General features: G+C 51.8%; 1 long non-coding RNA gene across 1 annotated transcript; it reads left to right on the top strand.

Moving 5' to 3' along the window:
* The first annotated feature begins 3224 nt into the window (after positions 1 to 3224).
* Positions 3225 to 7521, top strand: LOC112545505 (uncharacterized). The gene is made up of 3 exons (XR_003088984.3): positions 3225 to 3598; positions 4153 to 4240; positions 7389 to 7521. It is a non-coding gene; the product is annotated as an uncharacterized LOC112545505 (long non-coding RNA).
* The last annotated feature ends 1709 nt before the right edge of the window (positions 7522 to 9230 follow it).

Below are 9230 nucleotides of genomic sequence, written 5' to 3'. Positions count from 1 at the left end.
TTAAAAGTCTCTGGAGTACGTCCTATGTTAGGATGGGTCAATGCTCCTTCCTGGCCCTCTGTACCTAGCAAGGGTGCTTACATAAGAACGGCCAGACGGGGTCAGACCAAAGGTCCATCCAGCCCAGTGGCCAAAGCCAGGTGCCCCAGAGGGAGTGAACAGAACAGGGAATCGTCCCATGATCCCTCTCATGTCACCTACCTCCAGAGAAACAGAGGGTACGGACATCCTTCCTGTCATTAGCCATTGATGGACCTAACCTCCATGAATCTATCTAGCTCTTTTTTGAACCCCGTCCTCGTCTTCCAACATCCTCTGGCAAGGAGTTCCACAGGTTGACTGCGCGCTGAGTGAAGAAAAACTTCCTTTGGTTTGTTTTAAACCTGCTGCCTGGTCATTTCACTTGGTGACCCCTAGTTCTTCTATTGTGGGAATAAGTAAATAACTTTTCCTTATCCACTTTTTGCTTCTGGACTCAGGAGCCAGACTGAAGAGCAGACGGAGGCGCCCGCGTGGTACTTTTATATTCCAGGTGCCTCCCAAACTGGACCTGATCACATGATCACGTGACCGGTCTCTGTCCTTTATGCAAGTAGCCATGATGCACTGGTTGGTCTGCAGGTTTCCAGACACCTTCTTCGGGTGTTTACTGGAAACCTTCAGAGCCTTCGTCCCTGCAGCATCGCTAATCAGCACCGTCGTTCACTGGAGAACCGTTCCTCCCAGTAGGTGGCCCAGGCCCGGTTCTCCCTCCCAGACCGAGAACAGTTCAATACAAGTGCAGAGCCCAGATTCATAACCTTACATACAAGTCCATGACATCCACCAGCAGGTGCAACAGTGACCGATAACGTGCCGATAAAATCCGATAACGTGTCGGAGGAGGGGAGGGGGAGTAAAGGCGCGACCAAATAAATTCATATGGGAAGACAATGAAGCCACGCCTTGCTGAGTGTGTGGCAGGATCCAGAAGAACCCAGGCCTGTCCGTCCAATCCCGTACGGAGATTGGTGCTAAAGGAGGTAGGTAACTCGGTGGATAGGGGGCGCTTCTTGGGCAAAACCAGAACATTTTTCCGCTGTGGGTTTAGTCCAGAGCAGAGTGTGATAAAAACAAAGCCACCTGTGTGTGAACACGTACCGGGGCCCTCCCGTGAGAGGGGGTTGGTGAACGTCTTGCTGAAGATAGCCACATGCTCCTGTTGAGGAGCTGGACAGATGTTCTGCATCTGCACTGTGATGGGATTGAATCCAGAGCTTACTGAGATCAATGGAAAAGCTCGCATTGACTTCTCTGGGTGAGTGTCCTTCCGAGGACACGCCCATGTGATGAAATTTGTACTTAGCTTACTTCCGCTGTCCCAGTGTCTGATCCAAGTCAGGGGAAAGTGGAGCAGCCTGGGAGTTATTCAATGAAACCGTTCTTCATTGGAAAATGTAAGTTTGTTGAAACCAAAAATGTCTGCGAGAAAGGGGCAGTTTTGCTGAATTTCACATTTCAAGAGAGAATGAAATAAAAAGCTCCAAAAAATCAACACGGGACATTTTGACATTTTTGGAACCAAAGTGACCCATCTTTCAGGTCAAAATGCCTTTTTAGAACATAAGAAAGGCTGTGCTGGGTCAGACCAAAGGTCCATCTAGCCCAGTAGCCTGTCTGCCAATAGTGGCCAGTACCAGGTGCCCCAGAGAGGGTGGACTGAAGACAATGATCAAGCGATTTGTCTCCTGCCATCCCTCTCCAGCCTCTGACAAACAGAGGCCAGGGACACCAATTCTATCCCCTGGCTAATAGCCTTTTATGGACCTAACCTCCATGAATTTATCTAGCTTCTCTTTAAACTCTGTTATAGTCCTAGCCTTCACAGCCTCCTCTGGCAAGGAGTTCCACAGGTTCACTACGCGCTGTGTGAAGAAGAACTTTCTTTTATTAGTTTTAAACCTGCTCCCCATTAATTTCATTTGGTGTCCTCTAGTTCTTCTATTATGGGAACTGTCATGGCTCCTTCCCCACTCTGGCATGATAAATGCAGAAGTGGGGGCCAGCAAGTGTACCCCAAAGCCTTATCTACCAGGCTTTGGTATCAAACTCCCCCCAAAATCTTAAAAACCTAGATCTTGGGACTAAAACTTCCACTGCCACCACCCAAATGTTGATAAAGAAATCAGGGGAAAGATCATTTGGGAAATCTTACCCCTAAAATAAAAATCAAGGCACACCATTAACCACTGCCAGGTTAATAAAAAGAAAAGAAAGAACTTTTATTATTACAACAATATTCCTGTTGAAAACATAATGACTAGATAGGGAGGTAACAAAATATACTCATGGAGAAACTCCATGGGCCTAGAACTTAGTTACAAAGAAAAGCAAAAACATCTTTTAAGCAGTGCCAGATCTCAGATCTCATACCCAATCCATAAAACAATAAAGTCTAACAAAACTACTTAAACTATACCCTACTTACAGAAAATGAAGAATGGTGTAAGGGAAAGAGAGAGACATGCTTGTCCCTCTCGGTAGCTGCAGAGAACTCTCTCAGAGAGACAAAAGGGAGAAAAAAAGAAAAAACCCAAATTCCTTTGTCCCAGTTTGAAAAGTCCCACCTACATTCCTATTGGTCACTCCACCTGGCTAGGTGTAGTTAACCCCTTAATCCCCAGGCTGCTGGCTAACCCTCATAATCATGACAGGAACTAATAAATAACTTTTCTTTATTCACCCTCTCCACACCACTCATGATTTTATAGACCTCTATCATATCCCCCCTCAGTCTCCTCTTTTCTAAACTGAAGAGTCCCAGTCGCTTTAACCTCTCCTCATATGGGACTCGTTCCAAACCCCTAATCATTTTAGTTGCCCTTTTCTGAACCTTTTCTAAGGCCAAAATATCTTTTTTGAGGTGAGGAGACCACATCTGTACACAGTACTCAAGATGTGGGCGTACCATAGTTTTATACAGGGGCAGTAAGATATTCTGTGTCGTATGTGTTTTGTCCCAATTGTTCTACGACTTTATAATTAGAAGAATGATTAAACTACAAAGTAAACGTTTTTAATTTATCGGAAGGAAGGCTTTTATTGACCCAATCCAAGATGGGTTGGGGGATGGTTAGTTCATGAACACGTGCAAGGCTTTGACTTTTCATCTGGATTCGGGAGGAGAGGCATTTTTGAAATCTCAACAGTGTTCACAGGACAGGAAAACACAACCCCTTCCCTGGCCAACCGGAGTGAAAAGTTCCAACGTTCCAGCCTAGCGAAAAGGCTTCTGTTAACGGCAATGGGCAGCAGAACTGGAATTCTAGCTCGGAGCACTCCGCTCTTATGATGCGGGAGAACTCGGAATCCATGCTGAACTCCACTAGGTGTGAATGCCATTCGTTGTCCTCTTTCCCATAAGTATTCTTCTCCTCTGATGCATTGAGAACAATGTCCCCCCACAGCACTGTGAAGGGGCTCACCCTCCCACGGGCGCTCCTTTGTGGCCGAGGACGGGTCTGCAACTTCTCCGCTCTGAATTGACTTTGGAAGTTGCTGGACCTGGATTCCAGCCAGGTCTGAAGTCCAGCTCACACTCGGAGCTGCTGTTTTCCAAGTCAGTCCCTAGGTTTGACTGGGTTGAGCTCCAGCAAGCAACTGCCGGGCCCTGGCCCAGCAGCGGTTTTTATACCAGCTTGCTGGGCCCTGATTGGCTGCAGCAGAAGCAGCCGCTCTAGTTTGCCTGGAGGACCTCTCTTCTGCTCCTCTCCCTGGGGCGTGGGGTGGCAACCTCCCCCACCTCCAGCAGGGGGCTTTGGGCCTAGTCCACCCCATCACCGGCTCATAAATCCTTTTTGAGTCTGGAGCATTTGTAGAGGGGTTTGGAATGGAAAAAACGTGGCTCGTTTTTATTGCTAATAATTATTTGTCTGTCCCTGCTAAGCCAGGCTTCCAGCTGCTTTTCTTCTTCAGAGCAAAGGACGTTTTGAAGATCCACTGGATGAATGTAATGACATTAAAAAGGAATGAGCTCAGTTCAATTAGAGTTTAATTAACATGGTCCTTATGTCCTGCCTCCTTTTAGACACTGCAGCATAAACAAACAGGCTTTTCGCTGTCATCCTGGAAATAGCGTCTCTTCCAATCTCTCTCCATTTCTCTCCCCTCCAGATTCCCTGAGACTCCAGTTGACTGTCAAGCATGAAAATCTTTTCTCTTCTTTTTGCTGGTCTCTTCCTGCTTTCCCTGCCCAAGCCAGGTAAATTCCCCTCTCGGAGAGGGTCCGTGCTTTGTCAGCGAGAGAACCCAACGGGCAGAGCCAGTGAAATATGGTCAGCGGTGGGAGAAGCCCCCTTGAATCGATAACCCAACTCCCATAGACGTCAGTCAGGCCAGGAGTTCCCACAGTGCACGTAAGACCGCGAGCAAGCAGTCAGTGTCAACGACGTGAATCTCAGAGCAAGATCTCGTGGCTTCTTCAACCTTTTCATACTGAAGTCCTCCAGCAGCTACACCGTCATTGGCTTCCTGCCCTATCCGAACAAAGGCAGGCCCCAATCCTGCCACGGAATTGGGGGGGGAGGGGCGACAGATTTGTCGGGCCCCTGGGCAAGGTGGGGGGGGCCACAGCTCCACATGCCCGGAAGGGGCGTGGCCTCGCTGGAAGGGGTGGGGCCTTGGGTGGAAGGGGAGGGGCTTCAGGTGGAAGGGGAGGGGCTTCAGGTGGAAGGGGCGGGGCTGGGAACAGCTAGACCTTAGTGCCACCCATAATACGCCACATTGCAGCCTCCACCAGCAGCCCTGAGAGCCACCAGGAGTCTGCCTCGTGGTGCTCTGGCAGCGATTTATAGGGTCTGGGGTTTTGGCCACCACCGCTGCTGCAGTAGCCATGGCTAGGAACCCCAGGTCCTTTAGAATCGCCGGGCTCTGGGGCAGTGCCCCCACCCAGTCAGCAGGCCTGCCTGGCTCCCCGTGGGAGGAGTCTGTGGATCGCCACTTGGAGTCAGGGATCTAGCCTGGACCTGGTTTAGGGTCGCCAGATGGCTTCACAACCGAACCCAAATACCGAACTCACTTGCCTGGTAGTTGGAGTCTTCCCCATTTTTTTTACTGAACGGAAGAAGCAAATACCGGGCTGTCCGGTTCAATATTGGACACCTGGCAACCCTACCTGGTTGTTGGACTGGGCACGTTGCTCCAAGCATGGACGGGCGGGTCCGGAGGCCAAACTTCTGCCAAGCTCCTAACAGCCTCCAGCGCCCACTCTGTAGCAAGGAGACCCGCGACGCATTCTCAAACGGCCGACTTTCCCCACCGGGAGCCACTGACCTCTCCCGTGGGCATGCAAAGCTTCCAAGCCCAGTCGCTCCTCTCGACTCTCAACCCCAGCCACGCTTGGAGACTCTGCAGCTGGAGCAGTGACAGCCCCAGCGGGTGAAACGTTGGTTATTTTTATAAAGAAAACCCCCCAACTCTGTAGTTCATCCTTGCGCCCCATGGATGTCTGGGCAAGGTGGCTGCAGAATCGTAGCCCGCTGACCCAGTGAGGTTTGGTACAGGAAGGACTGACGGGCCGATGGATTTCATCCTTTCCTTCTGCCAGCAGCGCTCCGGGGTTGGTGGGGAAGTGAAGAAGAGAGATGCTTTGGGCATTCCCTCGACTTAGCCGGCGGACCTCTGCGAGGGACCCCACCCTGTCTTTGAAAAGGAACGTGAGGGTCCGGTCACCAGCAAACCGGGGATGCTCTGCATCGTTCTGGCAACGCCAAGAAGCAAGAAACGTCGTGGAACTGACCGACAGAGCCACGTGTGTGGTTCCTTTCCATCTCCCGTTGCGGCATGGCACGGCACCGTCCTAGCGCACCGGGGAATCCGGCCTTTCGTATTTGAGGGTAAACGTTTCCAGAGCGTTTAAATGACTTGGGCGCGTAACGCTCATTTTTCTAAAGAAGCTTAGGCTCAGATGATCTTCCGCAAACATCGGTGGGTCCTGGCCTGCTAAGTCACTTAGGGAGTGTCTAGACTACAGGGTTTTGTTGACAAAAATGGACTTTTGTCGACACAACTATACCTGCGTCTACACTGTCGCTGAGTTCTGTCGACATAACATCAACAGAACTCGGCAGTTTTGATGACGGCGGTAAACCTCATTCTACGAGGAATAACGCCTTTTGTCGACAGAGTTCTGTTGACAGAAGGCGTTATTGCATCTACACTGTCCTCCGCGTCTACACTCTCACGTCGACAAAGGGGCTTGCTTTGTCGACAGAACGGGATGCCGTCTAGGCAGTCTTTGTCGACAGAAGCTTTGTCAACAGTATCTGTCGACAAAACTTCTGTTGACAAAAGCCTGTCGTCTAGACATACCCTGAGGTCCACGTTGTAAAAGGTGTCGAGGAGCTTCAAGCTGCAGATAAAACAGCCGCAGATCCGGCCCACCTAACGCTTTGATCCGACCCGCGGATGGCATCTGGCCGCGTTCTAGTTATATCCAGCTGTCCGATTTCCAGCCAGTGGCTAAGGCAGCAGGATCCTGTATAAATGGCTCCCGGCTCCCAGTTGCAGTGCTACCCCAGCAAGGACTGTAGACAAGAGCCTTTTAAATAGCTGCAGCAAACCTGGGCGGCTGCCAGGCCATGCGGCAGCGGTGGAGCCGGGGGCTGCGAGCGGTTTGCTGTGTTTTAATTTCAGAGCCTACGTCCCCAGACAACTCTAGTCCCCAGCCCCGCCCCTTCCTCCCCAGGCTCCGCCCCTTCCAGAGTAGAGCCGGCTCATGACCATGTATCAAAATTAATTAAGTCCCTTCCCCCGTCCCCCGTGAATGTTTTCACCCACTCCCGAGGTAGGGTCTTAATGGGATTTTCGACAGTGCCTAACTCCCAATGACTTTCAGAGGTGCCCTCTGCATTTGTAGGCACCTAAATACTTTCAAACGTCTGGCCCGAAGGCACTTCTGAACCCGTTACCCTAAGTCGTCCGGGTCACATCTATTTGGATACTGGTCTGGGGCCCCCTGGCTGGATTTCAATCTTTCTTTTCACAGACCTCTGAAGTTTCCTCCTTTAAGGCCCTGCTCACAGAGATTTTATTTCACTAGGAGGGTGGTGAAGCACTGGAATGGGTTCCCTAGGGAAGTAGTGGAGTCTCCATCCCTAGAGGTGTTTAAGTCTCGGCTTGACAAAGCCCTGGCTGGGTTGATTGAGTTGGGTTTGGTCCTGCCTAGAGCAGGGGGCTGGACTTGACCTTCTGAGGTCTCTTCCAGTTCTATGATTCTATGATTTTCTTGATCTCGTGGCTTTTTGCACATGCAATGACTAGGCCTACATGCCTCGTTCAGCGAGCCCAGTGGTTTCCCTAGACCCCAGCGTCCTGCCTGTGTATAAGATGAGTCCTTTCTTTGCCTCCAGGAAATGGCCAGTTTGTCGTGCTGGGGTGTTTATTCCGAGGCGGTTCCTGTCGCCCTGACAATTGCTACCTGGATGAGGAAGAGATCGGGAGCTGCCTGCGGAGCAACAGGATATGCTGCAAGAGAACGTCATAAAGGACGCCGGGCACGTAGGGACAGAGTGAACCGGGCCAGAAACTCAGGAGAAATCTGTGCGGGACACGTTTCCCTCAATACACAGCTCACGCGGCCTTCATAAAAGGGACGTTCTGAACTCCCACAGCCGGGTGTGAATGATTTGGTCTCCTCCACATGGGCCCATCTGCCCCGTTGTTCTCATTTCAGGTGTTGCCACATTCACAGTGGCTTTCAACAAGCCCTAGGCGTACTCCCCTCACGTTGCCGTCCACAGAACCCCACGGCTGGAAGAGACCTCAGGAGGCACCGAGTCCAGCCCCCTGCCCAAAGCAGGACCAGCCTAACTCCATCATCCCAGCCAGGGCTTGGTCCAGCTGGGACTCAAACACCTCTAGGGATGGAGATTCCACCCCCTCCCTAGGGAACCCAGCCCAGGGCTTCCCCACCCGCCTAGGGAAATCGTTTGTCCTAATCTCCAACCTAGACCTCCCCCTCTGCAACTTGAGCCCATCGCTCCTTGTTCTGCCAGCTGCCACCAGAAGACCAGCCTCTCTCCAGCCTCTTTGGACCCCCCGGCAGGGAGTTGCAGGCTGCTCTCACATCCCCCCTCACTCTTCCCTTTTGCAGACTAAACAAGCCCAAACCCCTCAGCCTCTCCTCATAGGCCATGTGCTCCAGACCCCTTAATCATTTTCATTGCACTCTGCTGGACCCTTTCCAATGCCATCGCATCCTTTCTGTAGTGGGCGGCCCAGAACTGGACACAATACTCCAGATGTGGCCTCACCAGAGCCGAATAAAGGGGAATAATCACTTCCCTAGATCTGCTGGCCATGCTCCTCCTAATGCACCCTAATATTCCATTAGCCTTCTTGGCTACAAGGGCGCCCTGTTGACTCATCTCCAGCTTCTCATCCACTGTAATCAGCAGGGCTTTTTTCTGCCAAACTGCTACTTAGCCAGTCGGTCCCCCGCCTGTAACTGTGCTTGGGATTCTTCCGTCCCAAGGGCAGGGCTCTGCACTTGTCCTTGTTGAACCTCATCAGATTTCTTTTGGCCCAAACTTCCAATCTGTCTAGGTCACTCTGGACCCTCTTCATGCCCTCCAGCAGATCTATCTCTGCCCCCAGCTTAGCGTGACTCTACCAGAGCCCAGTGACAAATATCGCTACCTGGCTAGTTTCTGGTTTCATTGCCAGCAGTGCTAATGCAGTGAAGTCAGGGGAATGCAGCAAAATTACATCAGAGTCCAGCACCTGGCTGGCCCACGCGGTGTAGGTAGGAATCGGTCCCTGTCAAGCAGCGTTGTCATGAGGGAAGGACAGGAGAAAGCCTTCTTGTGAAACGTGGGGGCCCCGTTGGCCAGAATGTTCCGCATTGGATGCCCCTGACCAGACCCCATATCTGGGTACCAACATGACTTAGCCGAGGTGATGGGCAACCCAGCGAGCGCCCTGGGAGTGACAGGGGGTCAGCGCCGCTGAGAATTGGGCCACTGGTACCTCGGTGCCCAGGGAGGGACACGGGCACTCGACACCGGCCAGCACAGCCTGAGACTGAATGCCCCAGGCACACCAATTCCTTATTCACAGGCCCCGGGCCCCGCTCCTAGCTCTGTGTCCGATGGACCTCACAGCACCTGCAGCACTGACCAGTCCCCACCCCTCCCTCAGCTCAGCCTTCCTGGGGACATGCGACCCAAAAGCAAAACATCTGGAGTGTCACT

This window comes from Pelodiscus sinensis, chromosome 3, assembly GCF_052426305.1.
Source record: "Pelodiscus sinensis isolate ZL-2025 chromosome 3, ASM5242630v1, whole genome shotgun sequence".
In the NCBI taxonomy this organism is placed as follows: domain Eukaryota; kingdom Metazoa; phylum Chordata; order Testudines; family Trionychidae; genus Pelodiscus; species Pelodiscus sinensis.
This window is presented reverse-complemented; position numbering and strand designations above follow the sequence as displayed.